At 30.1% G+C, this 15,330-nt stretch overlaps 1 non-coding gene across 1 annotated transcript; it reads left to right on the top strand.

Annotated features, from left to right (window-relative positions):
- Positions 1–340: 340 nt before the first annotated feature.
- Positions 341–447, top strand: LOC128032269 (small nucleolar RNA R71). The gene has a single exon (XR_008188397.1). It is a non-coding gene; the product is annotated as a small nucleolar RNA R71 (small nucleolar RNA).
- The last annotated feature ends 14,883 nt before the right edge of the window (positions 448–15,330 follow it).

Raw genomic sequence — 15,330 nt, 5'->3', positions numbered from 1 at the left:
AAATACATGGTCTTTACCATAATAAACACATGCTAGCTCGACTGATTTCATCTTTTGAACTGTAGTTGGTCTCTTCATTGTCTTAATCATATTATTTAAATATGATACCCGAGCAGTTAATGAAGTGATTGCATCAAGGTCCATGGCGCAAGCAGCTCTTCTACCAGTCCCAATTCGCGTGGTAGGATATTAATAATCAATGTTGGCAATCCGTTCCAATATCTCATATGCTTCATTGTAAGATTTATCCAACAAAGTATCATTGGCAGAAGTGTCAACTACCATCCTTGCATGTGCATTCAACACGTTGTAAAAAATCTCCATCTGAGTCTAGTGTTGAAATCCATGCATCAGAAATTTTGGAATTAACTCTTTAAATCATTCCCAAGCTTCATATAGTGTTTCATCCTCTAATTTTTGAAAATATGTGATGTCATTTCTAAAATTGGCATTCATATTTGGTGGATTATACCATAGCAAAAATCTTTGCCATAGATAATTCCATGTTGCGTTTGTTCCTAACGACAAAGTATTGAGCCATGCTCTGGCACGATCTCCTAATGAATACGGGAAAAGTTTAAGTCGTAGTGCATCTTCATGAACACAATGTTGTCTAAATGCGTCTCAAACCTCTTGAAAAATTCATAAATGTAGTCTTGGATCTTTAGTGGACAGTCCTTCAAACTGTCCTACAGTTTCTAACATCTGAAACATTATCGGTTTCAGCTCAAACTGCTGAGCCTATATTTGTGGTCTGATTATCCCTGGATTTAGGTCATCCAAAATTGGCACAACATGCTCTTGGATTGACCTATCTTGGTCATCTATCACCCAACGAACATGATGATTAGCACCCTGACAATTCAAATTATCATTCATACCAGGTATCACATTGCGAACAAGAGGATTAGCATCTTCATCATTCGGATTATCATTGAGACCAGGATCATTCTCGTTCCTAGCCATTTTTCGCAGTTCTTTCCACCTTTTTCGTAAAGTTCTTTCGATCTCTGGGTCAAAAGGATATTGTTTATTAGCAAGAATGCCTCTTCTCATACATTGCTGGAAAACCTATAGAAATTAAATTAAACTAAGTTAAATAAAACTAACAAAATTAAGTAAAATAACTAAACCAAATTACTCCAAATTGTCGATCCGCGACAACGGTTCCAAAAACTTTTCGTGTGTAAAATGATATGTGAATTGTGCAAGTATACACGTCGGATTAAGTAATAAAGTGATAAGTTAGATCGTCTCCACAGGGATTAGTTTAGGTATACAAATGGTTTTTAAGTGATAAGTGAACATTTTTAGTTTCTGTAGTCCCTCCACATCTATGCATCTCTTACCAATGATTTTTCCTTTATGACCATCTCAAAATGTGACTTTTCTTGCATCACATTGAACAATGTTCTTTAAGTAGACCTTTTTTCCAGTCATATCTCGCAAGCATCCACTATCAAAGTACCATTTCTCTTTAGTAGCAACCTTTAAAGAAGTAGCCACTAATAGACACTTATCTCTTTTCTTGACTCACACTTGTTTCATACTAGTCTGTTTCTTTTTCTGCTATGTTTGCTTAGCTGTTTGCACAGCTTTCTGAATATTCACTACTCCAGTCTTCAACTTCCATAAATTATTTTGAAGTTTATAGCACTATAGCCTAATGTGACCAACTGTTCTACAGTAATACCAAGCGGATCTTTTGTTCTTTCTTGTGTTTTTACAAGAGGTAACTCATTAGCTTTAACTAATTGATTCTGAAAGTCAATTAGCTTACTTTCAAAGGATATTCAAGACCCCTATAATCTGATTCAACTCTTCCAACAATAAGGAATTAATCAAGTTTTATACTTTGTTCACTAAATTTTTAAGTACAGCTTTAGCCTCAGCAAGTTCATTCTCTGAGACTTTCAAGGCTTCTTCCTTTTCTTGAACTTCCACTTTGAGCTCTTATTTTCTTTTTTAGTGTAACCATTTCATCTCTCAGATCATCATTCATTTGGGACATTATATCCAATTTTTTTTACCATTTGAAGATATGATTTCTCAAGAGTTCCAATGTCACATTCAACTTTTTCAATGAATTCACAAACTATCTATTTTTTGTCTAAATAAATGGCTGAATAGAAACAGTGAAGGCCACATAATTATTTAATTCCTCATCTAAGTTTGATTACTTACTCTCATCTTCTTCATCACTCCATGTAACCACTAGAGACTTTTTTTTCTTTTTGGTGCTAGCACATTTGGATTGAATGTGACCATATCCTTTGCATTGAAACATTAAATCTCCCTCTTTTTGTTCAAAACATTGTCTTCTTTTTGTTAAAATTTTCTATTGGACCTACTAGCACTGTTTTCTTTTGCAAATTTCTTTCTCGAGAACCTTTTTTAAGCTTTATTAAAGTTCTTGGTTAGCAAAGCAATTTGTTCTCTAATTTCATCGATAGCAAACCAAAATTCTTTTCACCTTTTAACTTGTCATGCTTCTCTTCCTTAAGAATTAGTTCAAAGGTCCTGAATGAATCAATCAACTTATCTAACCTAAGGGTGGTGATATCCTTAGCTTCTTCAACTACAACGGCTTTGATAACAAATTGTTCTATAAGAGATGAAAGAAATTTCTTGACAAGTTTCACCTTAAAAAATCGTACATTAAGACAAATAACTTCATTAGATATGTCACATAAGCTTGTATAAAAATAAAAAATAGTTTCTTCTTCATCCATTTTTAAATTCTCAAACCTGGTAGTCAAAATTTAGAGTTTTGACATCTTGATAGAAGCATTCCCTTCATGTTGATTTTGTAAGATGGTCATGCCTTCTTAGCAGTTTCACATGTTGAGATCATCTTGAATTGGTCCAAGTCGACTCCATTAAAAATCACATAGAGAGCTTTTGAGTTTGCCTGAGCTACCTTCTTTTTTTTAAGAGTAAAATAATTCTTTTCTTTTGGTTTGGTTGCACCATTAGTTCTTGTTACCTCGAGCTTTCTCCATCCTTCCTCGATTGCTTCCTAAGCTGATTCATCAATTGACATAATAAAAGCTCTCATCCAGGCTTTCCAATAGGCATAGTTTGAGGAGTCAACTAGAAGAGGTGATCGAGTGATAGAGCTTCCTTCTCTCATAACTTCCATGACAACAAACAATGTTTAAGTTCGTTTCTAAACAAATTTTAAAGATCGCTCCAATACCACTTGAAAAACCACGTTAGTTTGCTACGAATATCACTTGAATGTTTAATAGCGAGTTCATTCACATAATTGAATAGATAATAAAATAGAAAAAAATAACAAAAGTAGGAAGAGATATACACATATTTGTTTGTTTGCATATTTCAAAAATAATCCTACTCTGCGGAGCCTTGCTCAGTGAATGGTCTCTTATTCCTCAATTGATTCAACCACTTATCGGTGTAAGCCCAAACTACCCTTCAACAAGATGTATTTGCATCGACAATAACTAGTCCCAACTAGTTACAACCACACAATTAGCTAGAATATCAATTCACAACTCTCTACACAATAATAAAACAAATACCTCAAATGTACAAAGTACTACCTATGTATAGGAATCCTAGGCAATGAAAATAAATACCAAATACCAAGAAATAGAACAATTGACTTCCTGTGTGCTTCATAATCAATCAATAGAGTCTTAAGCCAATCAAAAAATCCTTCCTTGAAACTAGTCATTGGCGACGAATTAACGAGAGAAAAGGGTTCTCTCTTTAATCCAAGTCGAATTCTACTTCAAAGTCTTCACGCACCGTTCCTTTTGATTGCAAGAATGATGTATTTCATGAAACCCATTTGTTTTAAAAGTAAGGCCAATACATAAAAATAGACGTAGTGTCTTATATTGTGTCTGACCAAGTCCATTAATGGTTAGGTCACTGAACAAACATTACTCAATAGTCGTTGTCCTAACATGAACATATCGACCTTCATGGTCTTAATCGAATTGTCTTAATATTTATTGGTTCGACTGGATAATTTGGTTAATTAATTTATATAAAATAATTAAAAAGTAATATGTATTTGTTATATATATTATAATTATATTTAAAATAATAATAAATTAACTCAATTAAATTAAATGATTCAGTTATAAATTTTAATAGCTAATAATCTACCGACAAAACCACTAAAATAAATAAAAGGAAAGTCTTATCTTTTTCGACCTTTTCTTTTTTATGCTTTGTAGAAAGAAAAATAAAAGATGAATTTCCATTAAATAAACATTTTGAAATATTTAAATATATTTAAATATATTTAAATATATTTTGTAGAAATATTTAAATTTGTTTAATAAAAGTTTTATATATTTGATAAAATCATTTAAAATAATATATTTGATGAATGTAAAAATTTAAATTGACTCCCATACAGTTTTTTCCAAAAAATCATAATTAAATAAATTTAATTAATTAAAAATTTAAAATTGTTATAAATATCTTATTAAGTGGATGTCCATCAAGGTCAAGATAAGTTTTGATGTACTTTAAATTCTAATAGTTATTAGAAGTAGATCTCTACTTCATTTATACTTCTTATACTTATAAATAGAGACTTTGGAGAAATTTTGTAAATATTCTAATTGATCAATAAAATACGCTTTCTCTTTTGCTCTCCCATTTTCTTTGTTCTTTGTTCTTTGTCTGTTTATTTTATAACACGTTATTAACACGATTCTCTTTTAATTGTTTTTCTCCATCAGTCACAAAAATATCCCAAAATTTACTATTGTCAATTGCCTCCTAGAGTTGCTTCTATTTCAATTGAAGCTTGCGCATTATGGGTAATCATTAGAGCTTTTAACCACTCAGTACTCGTGATAATAGCCAGGGTGATGACAATGATGTTAAAAATCTTTAGGTATATTTTACTATGATTTGTTTATTATATCATGTTTATTATAATTGGAGACTAATCACGACAACATGAATAGATAGATTTTGATTTGAAATCCACGCATGTTTATTATGTCATGCTTCTCTTCCACAAGATTCAGTTCAAAGGTCTTGAATGAATCAATCAACTTATCTAACCTAAGGGTGGTGATAGCCTTAGCTTCTTCAACTATAATGGCTTTGATAACAAATTTTTCTATAAGAGACCAAAAAAATTTCTTGACAAGTTTCACCTTAAAAAACCGTTTATTAAGACAAATAACTTCATTAGATATGTCACATAAGCTTGTATAAAAATAAAAAAATAGTTTCATCTTCATCCATGTTTAAATTCTCAAACCTGGTAGTCAAAATTTAGAGTTTTGACATCTTGATAGAAGCATTCCCTTCATGTTGATTTTGTAAGATGGTCATGCCTTCTTAGCAGTTTCACATGTTTAGATCATCTTGAATTGGTCCAAGTCGACACTATTAAAAATCACATAGAGAGCTTTTGAGTTTGCCTGAGCTACCTTCTTTTTTTTAAAAGTATAATAATTCTTTTCTTTTGGTTTGCTTGCACCATTAGTTCTTGTTACCTCGAGCTTTCTCCATCCTTCCTCGATTGCTTCCTAAGCTTATTCATCAATTGACATAATAAAAGCTCTCATCCAGGCTTTCCAATAGGCATAGTTTGAGGAGTTAACTAGAAGAGGTGCTCGAATGATAGAGCTTCCTTCTCTCATAGTTTCCATGACAACAAACAATGTTTAAGATCGTCTCTAAACAAATTTTAAAGATCGTTCCAATACCACTTGAAAAACCTCGTTAGTTTGCTACGAATATCACTTGAATGTTTAATAGCGAGTTCATTCACATAATTGAATAGAAAATAAAATAGAAAAAAATAACAAAAGTAGGAAGAGATATACACACATTTGTTTGTTTGCATATTTCGAAAATAATCCTTGCATATTTCGAAAATAATCCTACTCTGCGGAGCCTTGCTCAGTGAATGGTCTCTTATTCCTCAATTAATTCAACCACTTATTGGTGTAAGCCCAAACTACCCTTCAACAAGATGTATTTGTATCGACAATAACAAGTCCCAACTAGTTACAACCACTTACCCAAACATCACTTACAAAGGTTTAATTCACTCACAATTAATTCCTAAGACTGAGTGTGAAAAGAAATAGAACAATTAGCTAGAATATCAATTCACAACTCTCTACACAATAATAAAACAAATACCTCAAATGTACAAAGTACTACCTATGTATAGGAATCCTAGGCAATGACAATAAATACCAAATACCAAGAAATGGAACAATTGACTTCCTGTGTGCTTCATAATCAATCAATAGTGTCTTAAGCCAATCAAAAACTCCTTCCTTGAAACTAGTCATTGGCAACGAATTAACGAGAGAAAAGGGTTCTCTCTTTAATCCAAGTCGAATTCTACTTCAAACTCTTCACGCACCGTTCCTTTTGATAGCAAGAATGATGTATTTCATGAAACCCATTTGTTTTAAAGTAAGGCCTATATCAAAAAGGCCAATACATAAAAATAGACATATTGTCTTATTTTGTGTCTGACCAAGTCCAATAATGATTAGGTCATGAACAAAAATTACTCAATAGTCATGGTCCTAACATGAACATATCGACCTTCATGGTCTTAATCGAATTGTCTTAATATTTATTGGTTCGATTGGATAATTTGGTTAATTAATTTATATAAAATAATTAAAAAGTAATATGTATTTGTTATATATATTATAATTATATTTAAAATAATACTAAATTAACTCAATTAAATTAAATGATTCAGTTATAAATTTTAATAGCTAATAATCTCTTGACAAAACCACTAAAATAAATAAAAGGAAAGTCTTATCTTTTTCGACCTTTTCTTTTTTATGCTTTGTAGAAAGAAAATAAAAGATGAATTTCCATTAAATAAACATTTGGAAATTTTGTAGAAATATTTAAATTTGTTTAATAAAAGTTTTATATTTGATAAAATCATTTAAAATAATATACTTGATGAATGTAAAAATTTAAATTGACTCCAATATAATTTTTTCCAAAAAATCATAATTAAATAAATTTAATTAATTTAAAAATTTAAAATTGTTATGAATATCTTATTAAGTGGATGCCCATCAAGGTCAAGATAAGTTTTGATGTACTTTAGATTCTAATAGTTATTAGAAGTAGATCTCTACTTCATTTATACTTCTTATACTTATAAATAGAGACTTTGGAGAAACTTTGTAATTATTCTAATTGATCAATAAAATACGCTCTCTCTTTTGCTCTCCCATTTTCTTTGTTCTTTGTCTGTTTATTTTATAACACGTTATTAACACGATTCTCTTTTAATTGTTTTTCTCCATCAGTCACAAAAATATCCCAAAATTTACTATTGTCAATTGCCTCCTAGAGTTGCTGCTATTTCAATTGAGGCTTGCGCATTATGGGTAATCATTAGAGCTTTTAACCACTCAGTACTCGTGATAATAGCCAGGGTGATGACAATGATGTTAAAAATTTTCAGGTATATTTTATTATGATTTGTTTATTATATCATATTTATTATAATTGGAGACTAATCACGACAACATGAATAGATAGATTTTGATTTGGAATCCACGCATGTTTACGATGGTGATTATGAAATAAAAAATTTTTTGGGACGTTTATAAGTTCATCATAGTAAATCTATCGCATCCCCCGAAGTGAACGTAAAAGAAAATATAAACCAATATTATTCCAATATTTGGTAGTATAAAATTAGTCAAAACTTCCAAAAGAGTTAATATATTAATATATTGTGATGGTTAATCCATTGGTTTTAAAAGCTATTCATTATAATGGATATCATATTGAGATTGTGAATGAAGAAAATATTATATTTCACATGAATCACTATTTCTATCAATACCTAATTTGAAAGGATGAAAAAAAAGGAGGATTGAGTTATTGATTACCCTTGTTATTAAATTGTATTGACTGTGGCTATCTTTGTGACCTTCTTTTGTCATCATCCCCATTAAGGGATTGAAATCAAAATATTTGACTGTGAAAGATCTACTTACGAGCAATAAAATATGGTAAATCTATCTAAAGCTTGTTATGGTTGGATGCACCTAAAGTTGCAAGTTTTTTTTTTAAAATTGTGAGTATAACTCTACAGTATTCAGAATAAGTTCTCAATTAAAATTACGTGGAAAAATATTACTGATGAGAACCTGCAAGAGAGAAAACTTATGTATGAAAAGTCATTGGTTATGTACATGTTGTACACCTGGAAAATAGTGATTTAGGCTTCACATTGATTTAGACATTTCTAGTAGTAAATGTCACAATAGCATTTATATGTGGATACAAAGTAAAAGGAATGACAGTAAAAATTTCAATTTGTCACAATTTATATTGACATTATTAGTACAATTGAAATGCATGTTAAAGTAAACCAAAAGTTTATTGGTACAAATGCATTTACTACTTGGCGTGACCAGTTAGACCATTTTGGATCATATATGATGCGAAAATTAATTGAGAATTCATATGGACATTCATTAAAGAATCAAAAGATTCTTTAATTTAAAAAATTCCCATTTTTTGCTTGTTCTCAATGAAAATTGATTCTTAAAAACTCACTAGCTAAAGTTGAGATTTAATGTCTTGCATTTCTGAAATGAATATAGGCCCATTCATCCACCATGTGGATAGTTTTGATATTATATGATTTTGGTAGATGCATCTACAAAATAATCACGTATGTGTTATCAACTTGCAACCTGTCGTTTGCAAGATTACTTGTTTAAATAATTAATTTCCAATTATGCAATTAAGACAATTCATATTGCTAACACTACAGTAAAACATGTTTTTAGCGATATTTTTTTTGGCCTTTAAGCGCTGCAAAAATAATTTGATGCCACTAAATTTTGCAACGTTGATGTGGAAAAATGCCACTATAGAACATGACCTTTAGCATTGCTTCTCATAAAAATGCCGCTAAAGGTCATGTTCTTTAGCGGCATTTGCGGGAAAAGTGCCACCAACTTTAGTAGATTTTACCAAACCATTTTAATTCATATAGAACTTGAATTTTCAACATAATTTCTTGTAACATCGAATTCAACCAAAAACTTTAAATCTAAATGATACTATCATGAAAAAAATATATGTATATGATCTAAATTAATAAATGAAATAACAAAATATATTATATTCAAAAGTTATATTATTAAGATATTCTCACAATAAGAAAACAAAAATCTAAGATGGCGAATTCTGCGACTGCTGAAACATTTTCATCATATTCTGAATCTATAGCTAGAGTTCGTCATATTTTCTTGTTGACTTTGCTTCCCTCACTACTGCCTCCGCTTTAAGTTGTAGCTAGAATTCATCATATTTTCTTTAAGCCTCTACCTCTCTCGATGTCGCATCCGCTTTAAGTTGAGAAATTTGCTCAACTGTGCTCACTTGGATCTGAGACATCTTGTCTCTTAACCTCTAAACTTCAGCTTGAGCCTGATTCATCGAAGGCATGTATTGCTGTGAGTTGGATCCAAATTATTGGGTTGGGTTAACAAAAGATCCTTGAAATTGAACCCGACTATACATTTTAGGACTCAAAACTTCAGTAATAATTCATTTATCAATATCGTCCAAATTAATAGAACTATCACTTGAAGCGATAGCTTTTATCATTTAGTTTCTCCTAATTTATCAATCAATGAGTTAGAAACGAAATATATAATCAAACAAATGCAACATAACTTAGCATTATTTGCATTGCAAACGATGAATTAAATCATTATAATTAAACATGATAAATATTTAAAATAATTCAAATTTTATTAAGTAAATATTCCATAATTTTTGTAGCTTCAGTAGTCATAGGAGATCCATCTTTCTTTCAATGTGTAATTTCAAAAAGCTGAAGGCGTCCAACTTTTTTACCAGAAGACAGTTCCTACAATATAGTCGGAAAAATATTATTTAGTAGAAAGTAATTAATATTTGGCACAATTAATAAATTCAAAATACCTCGTTATCAGCTACACAAGCAAAACTTTTCGACCCAACTGTGTGCGTGAATTTTTGTTTTTGCCTACTTGTAGTTCCAACTCGCCCATGATCCTACATTATGAAATTATTATTACGTAAATAGTAAATACTATAAACCAAAATAATTATAAGAGTTTGGAAGTACATAATATTTCTCCTTTCTTTAAATTCCAAAATCTAACTGCATCTTCCATTGGTACCTCAACATTCCCGGGGGACATTTCGCAATTTCTCTTCGAGGCTTATATTTTTCTTAAAATATTCCTTCTTTAAAGTACTTTTATGGTCTCTCCATTTCGTTCCTAATGCCTTCTTCACATAATTATCCGAGACCTCTAAAGCAAATCTCTCTTACAAATAACATAGGTTTAGAAAGTAAATATAAATGAAACTTAAACCAAAGTATTATAAATTACATTCATGTTATGACCTTAATATTATCGAGAGCTTGATTTTTGTTACTATCCGGCATATGATGCCATGACTCATAGTTGATTGGCAACAGATTGGCATTTCGTGCTATAATGCCCAAGTATCTTGCTAAAAGTTGAGCTTCTAATCCAATAGGCTCACCATGACTATTTCTAGCTACTTTGACACGCTCGACAGAATTTAGATCGTATAAATCTTTTAATAGCGTACGTCCTCGAGTTTTATGCCTCCCACCACTTTCATCTAAAAAAATGGTATATGATAATATAAGAATTTGAAACAAAAATCAATAATAAAAGTCAACATGCATGTAAATTAATGTTAACATTACTTTGAATTTCTGCATGTTCGTAAGCTATATTCAGAACATTCGAAAATCCAATAGTAGTCTATTGTTCATTATTTGTTTCTTCTGAATTTGGAGGATTTTGAATAATACTTAGATCTCACAATCTTCTTCTAGGCATATTATCTGCAATACACATAAAATAGTTGAAATATTAGTAACTAATTACAAAAATAATAGTACATATAAAATAGTTGAAATATTTAACAAGATTAAGATTTAAATTATAATATTACATATAATTAAATAATCGTAAAATCTTACTACATCATGATTCGTAAATATTTTCATCCATATCCTGGCGAACCCATTGAAATTGTGTACTAGTACTAGGATAGTTTCATTTAAGTTTTGTTCTGGAAACGGCAAAGTTTCTGATCTTTCGTCGATGTCATCTCTACTTCTGTTGCTCATGGCAAACAAGTCTATAGGGGTGTTACGGAGTACAACGTACCAACACTCATCAGTTGGATCTTTTAAGTAAAAAACTTGTTTGACTTGAGAATAAAATATATACGGTTCGTCTATCAATTGTTGTCTAGTGTGAATTAATCGAGAGAAGTTCACCATTGTAAAACCAAATTGATCTTTTTTAATTCCACGAGCAGTATTAATATCAGCCCAATCACATTGAAATAATACAACCTTCCATTTGCCATAGTAATCCAACTCAATAATGTCCGTAAGAAGTCCACAATACTCCACATTTCCCTCAATAGAATTACTATCCCTAGCACTAGCATAACTTGTAATTGAAGAATTAACAATTATTCCACAATTTTAAGTCCTCAATCTTTCACGAGATTTTGTATGAAACTTGAATCCATTAATGAGTAAGGCAATATATCTTTTTACTACTTTATTTGAACCTTGGGAAAGCCATTTAACTTTGTCATTGACGTCCTTTCCACTCCAAACCTATTGAATTGAAAGTAAATTGATTAATTATAAATGTTATACGAAAACATTATTATTTTTCAATGAAAGCTTTAGTTGCATACCATTTTCCCTAACCATTTATGAAAAGATTCTGTGAATAACTTATGAATCTCTAACTGTTGTAATCTTTGGGAGCGTGAATGAGATCTCAAGACTTGTTTGTACTCACTATGTTAAAAAATGGATTACTTGGTTAGAAGATAAACAAATTCAAAAGATGAATATTTATCAAATTCTAAAAGTTACTTGTGTAATGGGTCAATTGAATCGTGGTGAAAAAGAACATACTGATGTGCTTGTACCCAAGATCTATCATCTAAGTGTGTAATTTCAACTTTACCGATTGGTTGCCCATAACTTTGAAATAGATAAGTTTCGGATAAGTTATGATTAGTGAGCCCAGCATTTCTACTTGGTCAATTTAGTCTTGTTTCAACATCTTCTAAATATCTAGAGCAAAAAGTCATACACTCCTCTACCAAGTAACCTTCAGCAATTGATCCTTCTAGATAACGCTTATTATGACAATAAGACTTCAATTTGTATAGGAACCTAAACACGATATACAACATAATAAAAAGTTATAATTAAAGGTATATTCATGAATGAATGAAAACTTTGCAAATAAATTAGCACCTCTCTATAGGATACATCCATCGATAGAAAATCAGTCCACCAAGTTTTGCTTCATGAGGGAGATGGATTAGCAAGTGCACCATAATAATGAAGAACGAAGGTGGAAAGATCTTCTCCAAGTTGCATAAAGTCAAGGCGGCTCGATCTTGTACTTTCTCAAGTTCTTCAACAATCAAAACTTTGCCACAAATAGCTTTTATTATATTAGATAGTTCAATTATACAAAACGTCACCTTTTTTGACATACATTTGGCTCTTCATCAAGTGCACTTCTTATCGTTTTGCTAAAAGCATTTCCACCAATATCACAATCATCGGATGCAATAATTTCAGGTGGAAACGGTTGCAAATCATGACTGTGCATATTAAATGCATCCCGTAACATACCTTCCATGTCATCTTCTCTAACAAACTAATGGTAAGCATTATGAGGATAAGTTGGATTAATCATTGAAGAGGTTCTAAGAGGTGTACACTCTCCATGGAAAATCCATTTTTTATACCCCCGAAAAAAGCCATCAAGAATTAGATGTTCGTAGAGAACTTCACAAAAATACCAATTGATGTTGTCACATTTCTTACACGGGCAAAGAACCATATTCTCTTGGCTTGCATTTTGAAATGCAAAATTTAAAAAGTTTGTACTCCATTTCGATAGTCGTTACTTACCCTTGAAAAATCCATCCAACTTTTCTCCATTTCGTAGTTCTTGAAGTCTAAAGTTGACAATAAATTACGGTCTTCAAATCAAAAAATATATATTAGTGACAACATTTTACGTTTGTATACTCCAAATTCGCTATAAAAAATTTACCTTGAAGATTTAATGCATTGTATTTTAATGGGTGTAAACTAATTCAGGTAAGTTGTTTATTTATAAGAATAATTAAGAGTAGGGAAAAACAATAGTGTTGCCCTAATTTCTATGATTTTTATATATTATGATCCAAATTTTTATGTAAGTTATGATATGATATATATTTTTATATTCTCTAAATGTTAGAAATTACATTTTTAATTCTTTAAATGTTTATGTAAGTTCGATAATCATTAACTTTAAATGTTTAAATGTTTAAATGTTTATGTAAGTTATGATAATCATTAACTTTAAATGTAAAGAGTTAAATTTATTGAATTATTTAAAATTAGGATCAAATCGATAGAATATATAAGTATTGAGGACTAAATATATTATCATACCAATTACAAAAATGCTTACTATTATCAATTTAACAGCGGGGATCAAAATAGAATAGTACCTAAATTGAAAAATTGTAAAGTTAAGTAACCAAAAGATGAACGTGAGCATAATTGAGTGATCATTTTTATAATTTACCTTTATTAATAAAGTTTTAAACCCTAACAATCCAACCAAATGATCTAGGGTATAGCTTAAAAGGAAGTGAATAATAGAACTGATTCTGGGTTTCAAGTCCACTAGAATCAATGGACCTTTAATACAAAAAAATTTAAACCATGTTGGTAATTCAACTTTTGTTTGTTTGGTGTAAAGTTTTAGGAAAATAATTTTACAAAACTAATATTTAACGATTCTATTATAGTATTTTTTCATTATTTAGTAAATTTATTTAAAATTATTTTCAATCGAATAAACACAAATTAACGGAAATTCTTTTTTCTTTTCATAATTAATATGGAGAAGTTTAATTATTAATTAATTAATTTAGTAAACAACATTGATTTGAAATAACCTTTTCTGTAATAATATTAAAAAACTAAAATTTCAGTAATATGTACATAATTAGAAAAATGAACAAATGCATAAATTAAGTAAACATACCATAATGAAAAAATGTGCATGGGAAAAGCAGTAGGAAAAATTCAGGGATCACATGTCCTATAATATAAGTGATTTCATTCCTGTTTAGGCAATTTTTCATATTTTTTCTTCCTGCTAAAAAATTTTTAATATCAAAGTCATCATAATAATATCAAAAGTATTTCTTAATTCTTGGATTGCCTGTTCATTCATGCTTAGCTACTTACTATTAGTTCAACTTCAGCTGTTCTGATTATTATCAATTTTTTTATCCTCTTTCTTCCCAATAATTTAACTAAAAAATTTTTAATGCACATGCAATAATTGGGGTTGGCTTGAACCCAAAACATTTGTTTCTTGAACCCAAAAGTAACCTTAGTGATTGGGGTTGGCTTGAAGCACATGCAGTAATTGCAGCACTTAGAATTGGTTAGGATGAAGCACATGCAGTGATTGACATTCATAATCTTTCCACTGGATGCTGCTGATAATTTGGTAAATTAGTAACAATGATCAAGTAAACCATACAAGTAATAGCCTAAAAAGAGAAAAAAAAAACAAAAACAAAAGGGTAACCATACGATATAAGTAATCAAAGCACTAAGTAACGGTTGAATAAGCAGAGAAAGTCTAGCTTTTAATTTCTAGACGAAAAGAATGGTAAAGTGGGGTTAAGGTGAGGTCTTGGATTAAGTCTAGACTATGTGCAGTCATAAAAATTTTGCAAATCAAACACCACATAAGTCTAGACTATGTGCTAGCCAAACTTTTCAATGAACCAAAAGAATCCATCAAATGAAAATCAAAGCTACATGTAAGCTATGAAATGTTATACACTTTTCAACCGATATCTAACGGTCATATACCAATGCATAAAATAGTATACTAACCAAATTGATTGTATAAAACAAACAGAAACTAAAATCTTCCTATAATAGTTTACTGCAAATTAATCCATATACCAATCCGTTCCTCAATATCTAGTAGAATGCATGAAAAATTAAAAGATTTCAATTCTAAAAAGACAGAACAAAGGAAAAGAAAAGAAATGTTAATGATATAACCCCAAAAATAATAAAAATTAACCCAAAAATAGATATTTCAGGGCAAATTTGTTTCTGGGTATAAAAAGACAGAACAAAGAAAATTATCTGAAATTTTTAAAAAATAGATATAAAAATAATAAAATAAAATGAAAAATTACCAGATG

Source organism: Gossypium raimondii, chromosome 8, assembly GCF_025698545.1.
Source record: "Gossypium raimondii isolate GPD5lz chromosome 8, ASM2569854v1, whole genome shotgun sequence".
NCBI lineage: Eukaryota > Viridiplantae > Streptophyta > Magnoliopsida > Malvales > Malvaceae > Gossypium > Gossypium raimondii.
The sequence above is the reverse complement of the archived record's forward strand: the minus strand, read 5'-3'. Positions and strand labels throughout refer to the sequence as shown.